We start from the raw sequence: 14,780 nt of genomic DNA on the forward strand, positions 1-14,780 counted from the left end.
AAGGAGAATATACAAAAATGCAGCAAGTGAAGCGGACACAAAGGAATACAAACGTCTCAAAAATGAGATCACAGGAAGTGAAAAATGGCAGAGCAGGGATGGCTAGAGGACAAATGTAAAGATGTAGAGGGGTAAGATAGATACTTCAAACAGAAAAATTAAAGATACTTTTGGAGAAAAGAGAACCACTAGCATGAATATCAAGAGCTCAGTTGGAAAACCAGTTCTAAGCAAAGAAGGGAAAGCAGGAAGGTGGTACGGGTATATAGAGGGTCCATACAAGGGTGATGTACTCGAGGACAATGTTATCGAAATTGAAGAGGACGTAGATAAAGATGAAACAAAATATATGATGCTGCGTGAGGAGTTTGACAGAACACTGAAAGACCTGTCGAAACAAGGCCCTGGGAGTAGACACCATTCCATTAGAATTGCTGAAAACCTTGGCAGAGCCAGCCCTGACAAAACTCTACCAACTGGTGAGCAAGATGTATGAGACAGGTGAAATACCTTCTGACTTCAAGAAGAATATAATTCCCATCCCAGAGAAAGCGGGTGCTGACAGATGTGAAAATTACCGAATTATTAATTTAATAATTCGCGGCTGCAAGATACTAACGAGAATTCTTTACAGACAATTAGAAAAACTGGTAGCAGCCGACCACGGGGAAGATCAGTTTGGATTCCGTAGAAATATTGGAACACGTGAGGCAATACTGACCCTACGACTTATCTTAGGAGATAGATTAATGAAAGGCAAACCTACGTTTCTTGCATTTGTAAGCTTAGAGAAAGCTTTTGACAGTGTTGTCTGAAATACTCTCAAATTCTGAAGGTGGCAGGGGTGAAATGCAGCTAGCGAAAGGCCATTTTCAACTTGTTCAGAAACCAGAAGGTAATTACACTCCTGGAAATGGAAAAAAGAACACATTGACACCGGTGTGTCAGACCCACCATACTTGCTCCAGACACTGCGAGAGGGCTGTACCAGCAATGATCACACGCACGGCACAGCGGACACACCAGGAACCGCGGTGTTGGCCATCGAATGGCGCTAGCTGCGCAGCATTTGTGCACCGCCGCCGTCAGTGTCAGCCAGTTTGCCGTGGCATACGGAGCTCCATCGCAGTCTTTAACACTGGTAGCATGCCCCGACAGCGTGGACGTGAACCGTATGTGCAGTTGACGGACTTTGAGCGAGGGCGTATAGTGGGCATGCGGGAGGCCGGGTGGACGTACCGCCGAATTGCTCAACACGTGGGGCGTGAGGTCTCCACAGTACATCGATGTTGTCGCCAGTGGTCGGCGGAAGGTGCACGTGCCCGTCGACCTGAGACCGGACCGCAGCGACGCACGGATGCACGCCAAGACCGTAGGATCCTACGCAGTGCCGTAGGGGACCGCACCGCCACTTCCCAGCAAATTAGGGACACTGTTGCTCCTGGGGTATCGGCGAGGACCATTCGAAACCGTCTCCATGAAGCTGGGCTACGGTCCCGCACACCGTTAGGCCGTCTTCCGCTCACGCCCCAACATCGTTCTGCCCGCCTCCAGTGGTGTCGCGACAGGCGTGAATGGAGGGACGAATGGAGACGTGTCGTCTTCAGCGATGAGAGTCGCTTCTGCCTTGGTGCCAATGATGGTCGTATGCGTGTTTGGCGCCGTGCAGGTGAGCGCCACAATCAGGACTGCATACGACCGAGGCACACAGGGCCAACACCCGGCATCATGGTGTGGGGAGCGATCTCCTACACTGGCCGTACACCACTGGTGATCGTCGAGGGGACACTGAATAGTGCACGGTACATCCAAACCGTCATCGAACCCATCGTTCTACCATTCCTAGACCGGCAAGGGAACTTGCTGTTCCAACAGGACAATGCACGTCCGCATGTATCCCGTGCCACCCAACGTGCTCTAGAAGGTGTAACTCAACTACCGTGGCCAGCAAGATCTCCGGATCTGTCCCCCATTGAGCATGTTTGGGACTGGATGAAGCGTCGTCTCACGCGGTCTGCACGTCCAGCACGAACGCTGGTCCAACTGAGGCGCCAGGTGGAAATGGCATGGCAAGCCATTCCACAGGACTACATCCAGCATCTCTACGATCGTCTCCATGGGAGAATAGCAGCCTGCATTGCTGCGAAAGGTGGATATACACTGTACTAGTGCCGACATTGTGCATGCTCTGTTGCCTGTGTCTATGTGCCTGTGGTTCTGTCAGTGTGATCATGTGATGTATCTGACCCAAGGAATGTGTCAATAAAGTTTCCCCTTCCTGGGACAATGAATTCACGGTGTTCTTATTTCAATTTCCAGGAGTGTATAAGAGTCGAGGGACATGAAAGGAAAGCAGTGGTTGGGAAGGGGGTGAGACAGGATTGTAGCCTATCCCGATGTTATTCAATATGTATATTGAGCAATCAGTAAAGGAAAAAAAAATCGGGGTAAGAAGTAAAATCCATGGAGAAGAAATAAAAACTTTCAGGTTCACCGATGACATTGTAATTCTGTCTGAGACAGCAAAGGACCTGGAAGATCAGTTGAACGGAGCGGACAGTGTCTTGAAAGGAGGATATAAGATGAACATCGACAAAAGAAAAACGAGGATTATGGAATGTAGTCGAATTAGGTCGGGTGATGCTGAGGGAATTAGATTAGGAAATGAGACACTTAAAGTATTAAATGAAGTTTGTTATTTGGGGAGCAAAATATCTGATGATGTTTGAAGTAGAGATTGCCATACTGGCAATGGCAAGGAAAACGTTTCTGAAGAAAAGGAATTTGTTCGTGTATAGATTTATGTGTCAGGAAGTCGTTTCTATGGGTAGATCACATGATTATGAGGAGGTATCGAACAGAATTGGGGAGGAGAGAAATTTGTGGCAGAACTTGACTAGAGGAAGGGATTGGTTGGTAGGACATGTTCTGAGACATCAAGGGATCACCAATTCAGTATTGGTGGGCAACGTGCAGGGTAAAAATCGTAGAGGGAGACCTAGAGATGAACAGACCAAGCAGATTCAGAAGGATGTAGGTTGCAGTAAGTACTAGGAGATGAAGACGCTTACACAGGATAGAGTAGCATGGGAAACTGCGTCAAACCAGTCTCTGGAATGAAGACCACAACAACAACAACAACAAAAAGAGATTATCGACAGTTGAAAGGGTTTTCCATGGTGGAAGCCTCTCCGACTCTCAATGTTGTTGTTGTGGTCTTCAGTCCTGAGACTGGTTTGATGCAGCTCTCCATGCTACTCTATCCTGTGCAAGCTTCTTCATCTCCCAGTACCTACTGCAACCTACATCCTTCTGAATTTGCTTAGTGTATTCATCTCTTGGTCTCCCTCTACGATTTTTACCCTCCACGCTGCCCTCCGATGCTAAATTTGTGATCCCTTGATGCCTCAAAACGTGTCCTACCAACCGATCCGTTCTTCTAGTCAACTTGTGCCACAAACCTCTCTTCTCCCCAATCCCATTCAATACCTCCTCATTAGTTACGTGATCTACCCACCTCATCTTCAGCATTCTTCTGTAACACCACATTTCGAAAGCTTCTATTCTCTTCTTGTCTAAACTAGCTATCGTCCATGTTTCACTTCCATGCATGGCTACACTCCATACAAATACTTTCAGAAACGACTTCCTGACACTTAAATCTATACTCGTCTTCAGAAACGATTTCCTTGCCATTGCCAGTCTACATTTTATATCCTCTCTACTTCGACCGTCATCAGTTATTTTACTCCCTAAATAGCAAAACTCCTTTACTACTTTAAGTGTCTCATTTCCTAATCTAATTCCCTCAGCATCACCCGATTTAATTTGACTACATTCCATTATCCTCGTTTTGCTTTTGTTGATGTTCGTCTTATATCCTCGTTCTCCATGAATTTTAGTACCTACTCCGAATTTTTCTTTTGTTTCCTTTACTGCTTGCTCAATATACAGATTGAATAACACCAGGGAGAGGCTACAACCTTGTCTCACTCCCTTCCCAACCACTGCTTCCCTTTCATGCACCTCGACTCTTATAACTGCCATCTGCTTTTTGTACAAATTGTAAATAGAATTTCGCTCCCTGTATTTTACCCCTGCCACCTTCAGAATTTGAAAGCGAGTGTTCCAGTTAACATTGTCAAAAGCTTTCTCTAAGTCTACAAATGCTAGAAACGTAGGTTTGCCTTTTCTTAATCTTTCTTCTAAGATAAGTCGTAAGGTTAGTATTGCCACACGTGTTCCAACATTTGTACGGAATACAAACTGATCTTCCCCGAGATCCGCTTCTACCAGTTTTTCCATTCGTCTGTAAAGAATTCGCGTTAGTGCTTTGTAGCTGTGACGTATTAAACTGATAGTTCGATAATTTTCACATCTGTCAACACCTGCTTTCTTTGGGATTGGAATTATTGTATTCTTCTTGAAGTCTGTGGGTATTTCGCCTGTCTCATACATCTTGCTCACCAGATGGTAGAGTTTTGTCATGACTGGCTCTCCCAAGGCCATCAGTAGTTCCAATGGAATGTTGTCTACTCCCAGGGCCTTGTTTCGACTCAGGTCTTTCAGCGCTCTGCCAAACCCTTCCCGCAGTATCTTATCTCCCATTTCGTCTTCATCTACATCCTCTTCCATTTCCATAATATTGTCCTTAAGTACATCGCCCTTGTATAAACCCTCTATATACTCCTTCCACCTTGCTGCCTTCCCTTCTTTGCTTAGAACTGGGTTGCCATCTGAGCTCTTGATATTCGCACTAGTGGTTGTCTTCTCTCCAAAGGTCTCTTTCATTTTCCTGTAGGCAGTATCTATCTTACCTCTAGTGAGACAAGCCCCTACATCCTTACATTTGTCCTCTAGCCATCCCTGCTTAGCCATTTTGCACTTCCTGTCGATCCCATTTTTGAGACGTTTGTATTCCTTTTTGCCTGCTTCATTTACTGCATTTTTATATTTTCTCCTTTCATCAATTAAATTCAATATTCCTTCTGTTACCCAAGGATTTCTATTAGCCCTCGTCTTTTTACCTACTTGATCGTCTGCTGCCTTCACTACTTCATCCCTCAGACCTACCCATTCCTCTTCTACTGTATTTCTTTCCCCCATTCCTGTCAATTGTTCCCTTGTGCTCTCACTGAAACTCTCTACAACCTCTGGTTCTTTCAGTTTATCCAGATCCCATCTCCTTAAATTCCCACCTTTTTGCAGCTTCTTCAGTTTCAATCTGCAGTTCATAACCAATAGATTGTGGTCAGAATCCACATCTGCCCCTGGAAATGTCTTACAATTTAAAACCTGATTCCTAAATCTCTGTCTTACCATTATATAATCTATCTGATACCTTTTAGTATCTCCAGGATTCTTCCAGGTATACAACCTTCTTTTATGATTCTTGAACCAAGTGTTAGCTATGATTAAGTTATGCTGTGTGCAAAATTCTACAAGGCGGCTTCCCCTTTCATTCTTTCCACCCAATCCATATTCACCTACTATGTTTCCTTCTCTCCCTTTTCCTACTGACGAATTCCAGTCACCCATGACTATTAAATTTTCGTCTCCCTTCACTACCTGAATAATTTCTTTTATCTCGTCATACATTTCATCAATTTCTTCATCATCTACAGAGCTAGTTGGCATATAAACTTGTACTACTGTAGTAGGCATGGGCTTTGTGTCTATCTTGGCCACAATAATGCGTTCACTATGCTGTTTGTAGTAGCTAACCCGCACTCCTATTTTTTTTATTCACTATTGAACCTACTCCTGCATTACCCCTATTTGATTTTGTATTTATAACCCTGTAATCACCTAACCAAAAGTCTCGTTCCTCCTGCCACCGAACTTCACTAATTCCCACTATATCTAACTTTAACCTACCCATTTCCCTTTTTATATTTTCTAACCTACCTGCCCGATTAAGGGATCTGACATTCCACGCTCCGATCCGTAGAACGCCAGTTTTCTTTCTCCTGATAACGACGTCCTCTTGAGTAGTCCCCGCCCGGAGATCCGAATGGGGGACTATTTTACCTCCGGAATATTTTACCCAAGAGGACGCCATCATCATTTAATCATACAGTAAAGCTGCATGTCCTCGGGAAAAATTACGGCTGTAGTTTCCCCTTGCTTTCAGCCGTTCGCAGTACCAGCACAGCAAGGCCGTTTTGGTTAATGTTACAAGGCCAGATCAGTGAATCATCCAGACTGTTGCCCCTGCAACTACTGAAAAGGCTGCTGCCCCTCTTCAGGAACCACATGTTTGTCTGGCCTCTCAACAGATACCCCTCCGTTGTGGTTGCACCTACGGTACGGCCATCTGTATCGCTGAGGTACGCGAGCCTCCCCACCAACGGCAAGGTCCATGGTTCATGGGGCGTGCCGACTCCCAATATAAGTGACATATTGGCCCAATTGGGGAAATATAAGTGACATATTGGCCCAATTGGGGAAAGCAAAGTTTTTTCTCGTAGATTTGTGCTATGGATACTGTCAGGGATTAACAGAACCAAGACTGAGAAAAGCGTCGTGTAGTGAAAATTGTGAACACTACGAGTGAAAAAGGATTTCGATGGGGGCTTGCAAGAATCTCCCACTTGCACTAAACCTACAGAAATGTCTGTTTAGCCCGTGAGTCGATAAAGGACGGTATAAGAAACGGACAGTATGACGAGCTGTGGTTTTCCATCGAGTTTTGAGGAGGTTAAGACAACCGTTGCTTGTCTGTCTTAAGGAGTCGCTGTCTTTGACTCTGTCTAACTGTTTTTCCGAGAAACTCTTGAAGTTTATGTCCCTCGCAGAAGTAGTATCAGCGTTGTCGGGTTCTCTGTAAAGCGCTTTTCTATTTCCTGTGACACTTAGTGATGAAGGGGGAAGCTATATCGTTGGAATAACGTTCAAAAGGGATCCATTATGATGTATTTATTTACTAAAAACCATAAACTGTTTATATCGACACAATTAATAGTAATTAACTGAAAACTAACGATTTCGTGAGGGCATGGTCTTACAACAGAACTATCGCCGATACGCGACTGTGGCGCACAGCCCATACCAAGCAATAACATTCCTGATATTTTGTAGCCATTCGTACCCTTTCTTTTACTTAAACATCATTCATTTACTTGTTAATATGATCGATTTCTGGCTTTGTATTCTGTTGTAGGTGTATGCTTATACTGTAGGCTTCTCCTTCTACCGGTATTGGAAAAATGTGACTAGTATTCGCAATATTTATTAGGCAAGGTCACTTGCTTCGCGACAGAGTAGCTGTGCTTTGCCCCCGTACGTCGCTGATGACGTAATGAGCGTTCTGATGTCTAGCTTTAGCGCCTCACACCACTCGCCACTGGCAACGTGATATGGTCCACCGGCTCCTTCAGTCAGCGTGAAAAATGAATTCTTATTTCCGTCTACTTTTTCAATACTCATAATACTAAATACTCATAATAACCTGATAATTCTATTCTTGTTCCTTGACTCTTCCCTATTACCCCTATATTCTTTGGCTCATTATTGCATTGTCTATTGTTATGAAATACTGAACTCCCAACACGGTTCTTTATGTCAGAATTATCATTTTGTCGACAATAATGATAATGTTTCCTCTGTCACAATCATTATTTGGTTTCTTCTTCGTCTCAGCGATCACTGGCCCTGTAGGCCCCGCGCTGCGTCAACTATCTGCTTCCACCGCCTTCTATCTCTCGCAGCCTCTCTCCACCCTGCGGAAATTCCTAATGTTGCGATGTCCTTCTCTATCTCATCTTTCCATCTTGTACGAGGTCGGCCCAATGGTCTTGTTGCCTGGAGAGTTAATTCAAACGCTTTCTTAGTGATTCTGTTGTTTTCCATTCTAGCCACATGTCGAGCCTATTACAGTCTCCTACTTTTTAATTTCTGGATGATATTCATTAACTGGTAAATTTCGTTGTTCTTTCGATTTCTCCATACGCCATTCTCTACCACAGGTCCGCAGATTTTTCTCAACATTTCAAAAACATTCGGTTTTCTCTTTCATTCTTTGTAAGCGTCCAGCTTTATGAACCGTACAGTACTATGGGGCAGATAATAGTGTTGTATATCTTCACCTTTGTGGTGATTGACAAAGCTTTACTTTTGAGTGGGTTGATTATTCTTTCATTTATATCCATTGTTATTATATTTTTACTGTTGAAACGTGATCCCAGGTATTTAAACTGGAGAACTTTTCTGAATTTAGAATGTTGGTCAATTTCAAAGTAAAGATTTTGGTTTGTGATTTGACCTATTTCAATATATTCTGTCTTCTGTTGGTTATTCAAAAGCCTCATTTTGCTGGCACTGTGCCTGAGAGATCTGTACATGTCTTTCAGTTCTTCTTCAGTTCACTCAGCAACATTGTACCATCTGCATAAGTCAAGAGTTTCACTTCACTGTATTCGAATCGGAGACCATTGTATAGATGTAAATTACTCTCCCGAACCACTTTCTCCAATACAAGGTTGAAGAGGACACACGAAAGAGAATCTCCTTGCCATAAGCCTGTTTTAAATGGAAAGGTGGGGGATATGGATCCTCTGAACTTCACTGCTGGTAGCCATCCATGCACAGTTGTATCACACTAATGATTTTACTGGTTATACTAAATTGTCGTAATGTGTTGTAGAGACTACTTCTGTGGATGCTGTTACAGTCTCGCTGGAAGTCAGTGAGAGGCATTGTTTTTTTTTTTTTTTGTTAAATTCCCATTATTTCACAAACATCTGTCGTATTATAAATAAATTATCAGTTGTGGAACGGTTTGCTCGAAATCCAGCCTGGTAATCTTGAATAATGTTTACTGCGTAAAGTTTAAGTTTTTCCAGAATGATCATTGACAGGATTTTGTATGTTATGTTCAGCAAAATGATTCCTCTGTAGTTTCCACATTCCATTCTGTTTTCTTTCTTACGTATGGGCCGAATTATTGCAGTTTTCCAATCTTCAGTTAGTGTTTCATTTTTCCATATCATTCACATAAAGTTATCAATTTCTTTGTGTAGTTTTCTTCCACCCTCTTTTAACATCTCTGCTAATATCTTGTCCTCGCCTGTTGCCTTGTTGTTTTTCAGCTTTTGAATGGTGTGGATCACTTCCCGTTCTGTCATTCTACATTCGCCATTATTAATGCTCTCACTCTCAGACATTGAGTAATTGAAGGTTATCTCTGGACCAGTGCAATTTAACATTTCCGAGAAATACTCTTTCCATCTTTCTTGGATATCTTCTAGCTGTGTTAGCATATTATGATTTTTATCTTTTATGAATAGGTTTTCACTTTAATAACCTCTCTTACTTTTCTTTGTATACTGAAACAAATTCTTAATTTCCATTCCTGCTTTCCGCTTCTATATCTTCTAGAGCTCCCGTTAGATATTTCCTTTTCTCTGTTCGTAGAACTGTTGCTGTTTCTCTTCTAACCGCCTTGAAGGTCTCTCTCCTGTCTCCACTCTCCTTATTATGCAGCCACACCATCCTGGCTTCTTTCCTCTTTGCCACTGCTTCTGACACTATTCGTTGAACCATTTCTGTTTCTTCGTTTTCTTTTTCCTGACCAGTGTTTCTCCTGCTGCATCTTTTACTACAGTCTTTATTCTTTCCCAAGCTTTCCCGACACTGTTTTCCTTCTCAGCTTCTTGCAATGCTGTAAATCGGTTATTTATTTCAATCGCATAGATTTCTTTAACAGAGAGTTTCTTCAGACGTTCGATATCTAAATTAGATTTTGGTGTGGCGTCTGGTTTTTTATTTCAAATCATCTTTATTTTAATCTTTCCTTTCACTAGCAAATGATCTGAGCTAATTTCAGCTCCTCTGTACGTTCTGATATCTCTTATAAATGAAGTGCAACGTTGATCTGTCATAATATGGTCAATCTGATTTACTGTTTTGCCACCTGGAGCGCACAATGTACCTTTGTGTATTTCTTTGTGAGGGAACATCGTCGAGCAAATTCACACATTCTTTGACAGTGCAAAGTTGATCATTTTAATCCATTTTCGTTTGTGGTCGAGTGCTTGCTATGTTTTCCTATTGTGGGGATGAACATATCCTCGTTACCTATTTCTCCATTAATGTCCCCTAAGACAATTTTCACACAAATTGTTGGAATACTTTCGACTCTTGTTGTTGTTGTGGCCTTCAGTCCTGAGACTGGTTTGATGCAGCTCTCCATGCTGCTCTATCCTGTGCAAGCCTCTTCATCTCCCAGTACCTACTAGAGCCTACATCATTCTGAATCTACTTAGTGTATTCATCTCTTGGTCTCCCTCTACGATTTTTACCCTCCATGCAGCCCTCCAGTACTAAATTGGTGATCCCTTGATACCTCAGAACATGTCCTACCAACCAATCCCTCCTTCTACCCAAGTTGTGCCACAAATTCATATTTTCCCCAATTCTATCCAATACCTCCTCATTAGTTATGTGATCTACCCATCTAATCTTCAGCATTCTTCTGTAGCATCACATTTTGAAAGCTTCTATTCTCTTCTTGTCTAAACTATTTATCGTCCACGTTTCACTTCCATGCATGGCTACACTCCATACAAATACTTTCAGAAACGACTTCCTGAAACTTACATCTACACCCAAAGTAAAGAAATTTCTCCTCTTCAGAAACGCTTTCCTTGCCTTGCCAGTCTACATTTTATATCCTCTCTACTTCGACCATTATCAGTTATTTTGCTCCCGAAATAGCAAAACTCCTTTACTACTTGAAGTGTTTCATTCCCTAATCTAATTCCCGCATCATCACCCGATTTAATATGACTACATTCCATTATCCTCGTTTTGCTTTTGTTGATGATCGTCTTATATCCTCCTCTCAAGACATTGTCCATTCCGTTCAACTGCTCTTCCAAGTCCTTTGCTGTCTCTGACCTCAAAGTTTTTATTTCTTCTGCATCGATTTTATACCTACTCCGAAATTTTCTTTCATTTCATTTACTGCTTGCTCAATATACAGATTCAATAGCATCGGGGAGAGGCTACAACCCTGTCTCACTCCCTTCCCAACCACTGCCTCCCATTCATGCCCCTCGACTCTTATAACTGCCATCTGGTTTCTGTACAAATTGTAAATAGCCTTTCGCTCCCTGAATTTTACCCCTGCCACCTTCAGAATTTGAAACAGAGTATTCCAGTTAACATTATCAAAAGCTTTCTCTAGGTCTACAAATGCCAGAAACGTCGGTTTGCCTTTCCTTAATCTTTCTCCTAAGATAAGTCGTAGGGTCAGTATTGCCTGACATGTTCCAACATTTCTACGGAATCCAAACTGATCTTCCCAGAGGTCGGCTTCTAACAGTTTTTCCATTCGTCTGTAAAGAATTCGCGTTAGTATTTTGCAGCTGCGACTTATTAAAGTAATAGTTCGGTAATTTTCACATCTCTCAACACCTGCTTTCTTTGGGATTGTAATTATTATATAATTCTTGAAATTTGAGGGTAGTTCGCTTGTCTCATACATCTTGTTCACTAGATGGTAGAGTTTTGTCAGGACTGGCTCCCCCAATGCTGTCAGTAGTTCTAATGGAATGTTGTCTACTCTCGGGGCCTTGTTTCGACTCAGGTCTTTCAGTGCTCTGTCAAACTCTTCACGCAGTATCATATCTCCCATATCATCTTCATCTACCTCCTCTTCCATTTCCATAATATTGTCCTCAAGAACATCGCCAGTGTCTAGACCCTCTATGTACTCCTTCCACCTTTCTGATTTCCCTTCTTTGCTTAGAACTGCGTTTCCATCCGAGTTCTTGATATTCATGCAAGTGGTTCTCTTTTCTCCAATGGTCTCGTCAATTTTCCTGTAGGCATTATCTATCTTACTCCTCATGAGATAAGCCTCTCCATCCTTGCATTTGTCCTCTAGCCATCCGTGCTTAGCCATTTTGTGGATCTCATTTTTGAGACGTTTGTATTCCTTTTTGCTTGCTTCACTTGCTGCATTTTTGTATTATCTCATATCATCAATTAAATTATAACTATTTCATTCCTCAAAGCTACCCATTCTTCTTCTACTGTATTTATTTCCCCCATTCCTATCAACTGTTCCCTTATGCTCTCTCTGAAACTCTGTACAACCTGTGGTTCTTTCAGTTTATCCAGGTCCCATCTCCTTAAATTCCCAACTTTTTGCAGTTTCTTTAGTTTTAATCTACAGTTCATAACCAATAGATTGTGGTCAGAGTTCACATCTGCCCCTGGAAATGTCTTACAATTTAAAATCTGGTTCCTAATTCTCTGTCTTACCGTTATATAATCTATCTGAAACCTTTTAGTATCTCCAGGCCTCTCCCATGTACAGAACCTTCTTTCATGTTTCTTCAACCAAGTGTTAGCTATGATTAAGTTATGCTCTGTGCAAAATTCTACCAGGCGGCTTCCTCTTCCATTTCTTAGCCCCAATCCATATTCACCTACTACGTTTCTTTCTCTTCCTTTTGCTACTATCGAATTCAAGTCACCCATGACTATTAAATTTTCATCTCCCTTCACTACCTGAATAATTTCTTTCATCTCATCATACATTTCATCAATTTCTTCATCATGTGCTGAGCTAGTTGGCATATAAACTTTTACTACTCTAGTAGGCGTGGACTTCGCGTCTATCTTGCCCACAATAATGCGTTCACTAATCTGTTAGTAGCAGCTTACCCATACTCCTATTTTTTATTCATTTAAAACCTACTCCTGCATTACCCCTATTTGATTTTGTATTTATAACCCTATATTAACCTGACCAAAAGTCTTGGTCCTCCTGCCACCCAACTTCACTAATTCCCACTATATCTAACTTTAACCTATTCATTTCCCTTTTTAAATTTTCTCACCTACCTGCGCGATTAAGGGATCTGACATTCCATGCTCCGATCCGTAGATCGCCAGTTTTCTTTCTCTTGATAACGATGTCCTCTTGAGTAGCCCCCGCCCCGAAGTCCGAATGGGGGACTATTTTACCTCCGGAATATTTAACTCAAGAATACGCCATCATCATTTAACCACACAGTAAAGCTGCATGCCGGTGGGAAAAATTGCGGCTGTAGTTTTCCCTTGCTTTGAGCCGTTCGCAGTACCAAAACAGCAAGACCGTTATGGTTAGTGTTACAGGGCCAGATCAGTCAATCATCCAGACTGTTGCCCTGCAACTACTGAAAAGGCTGCTGCCCCTCTTCAGTAGCCACACGTTTGTCTGGCCTCTCAACAGATACCCCTCCGTTGTGGTTGCACCTACGATACGGCTATCTGTATCGTTGAGGCATGCAAGCCTCCCCACCAACGGCTAGGTCCATGGTTCGACTACTCTCTCTAATTTTTCATAGTACTCATCTTTATCGTCATCAATTGAATCTTCAGTCGGTGCATGGAGATGTATGAATGTTACTAAATATCACTAGTGTTTGATTGTTATGTAAGACAGCCTTTTGTTAATAGGATTGAATTCCTTATCCTGATTAACAATCCTGTTCTTAACTGAGAAACTAGTACCAGATTCATGATGTTGTCCTTCTCCGCCATAAAAAATGACACAATCATCCCAATTATCCTCCGTGTGTTTTATTTGGTTTACCGCCACAAAAACGTGATCTCCTTCGTGTCCACCTATTCGTCTCCTGGGAAAACCATTATCATATACTTAGTTTTCATTTGTGAGGACATTGCTTACCTTATTACTGTTTTAGTTCCCATTATTATTTGATTTCCACTTTACGTCCTGGCAACCATTACCTTCTGTTGCTCTTTCTTGCAAAGTCTTCGGAAATTTCCCGACATGGAGTACTTTTAGCAATAATCTATCGTAATCTACCGTCGTTAACAACATTTCAAATCCTCTTGCAATGGTTACTTCTATTATGTATTTCTCTATTACTAAAAGATTTGTAGAAAGCAAGTATTTTTACATAGTGACCTTCTTTTCCAGTATTGCTGCTGTTGTTATTTACTGCAATACGGTTTCTTAATTCTGAATCTAGCTTTCTCTCTACCATTTAAGGGAAGATACCTGTGCCTCTAGCGGTAAAGTCACCGACTTTCTGTTGGATACCGACTACACTCCCAAATATCTCTTTAATATTGATTTTTACAAAATTCTGTGCTGATTGTATTCTATTAGAAAAGGCTGACCCAGTTTTGAAATGGAGATTGACTCATCATGGTTTAACTGAGATCTAATTACGTAACAAAATCTAATTCAGCTGCTGGTGTTTTTTGAATTTGCTTATCTGTCACTAGATTATTATTTATATTTAGTATTGACTGTTACTTCTTACATCATACACTGTCGTCTTACATTCTTCTGCCTTATCATTGACTGTGGCATTAAAAGTATTAAATTAGCTATTGGTTAGCATTCCTGTCAGTTTCTTTTGTTTGCATGTTAATTGTATCTGACTGTTAGTCAGTGTTCCTAGTATTATCCTCTGTAAAGTAGTCCATTGTAGCTAGTTTATTCATCAAAACCGAAAACATTTCGCCGGCCCGAGTGGCAGAGCGGTTCTTGCGTGACCGCTACGGTCGCAGGTTCGAATCCTGCTTCGGGCATGGATGTGTGTGATGTCCTTAGGTTAGTCAGATTTAAGTAGTTCTAAGTTCTAGGGGACTGATGACCTCAGCAGTTAAGTCCCATAGTACTCAGAGCCATTTGATTTGAAAACATTTGCCGGCCGAAGTGGCCGTGCGGTTAAAGGCGCTGCAGTCTGGAACCGCAAGACCGCTACGGCCTCGGGCATGGCTGTTTGTGATGTCCTTCGGTTAGTTAGGTT

Source organism: Schistocerca piceifrons, chromosome 2 (assembly GCF_021461385.2).
Source record: "Schistocerca piceifrons isolate TAMUIC-IGC-003096 chromosome 2, iqSchPice1.1, whole genome shotgun sequence".
NCBI classification, from domain to species: Eukaryota; Metazoa; Arthropoda; class Insecta; order Orthoptera; family Acrididae; genus Schistocerca; species Schistocerca piceifrons.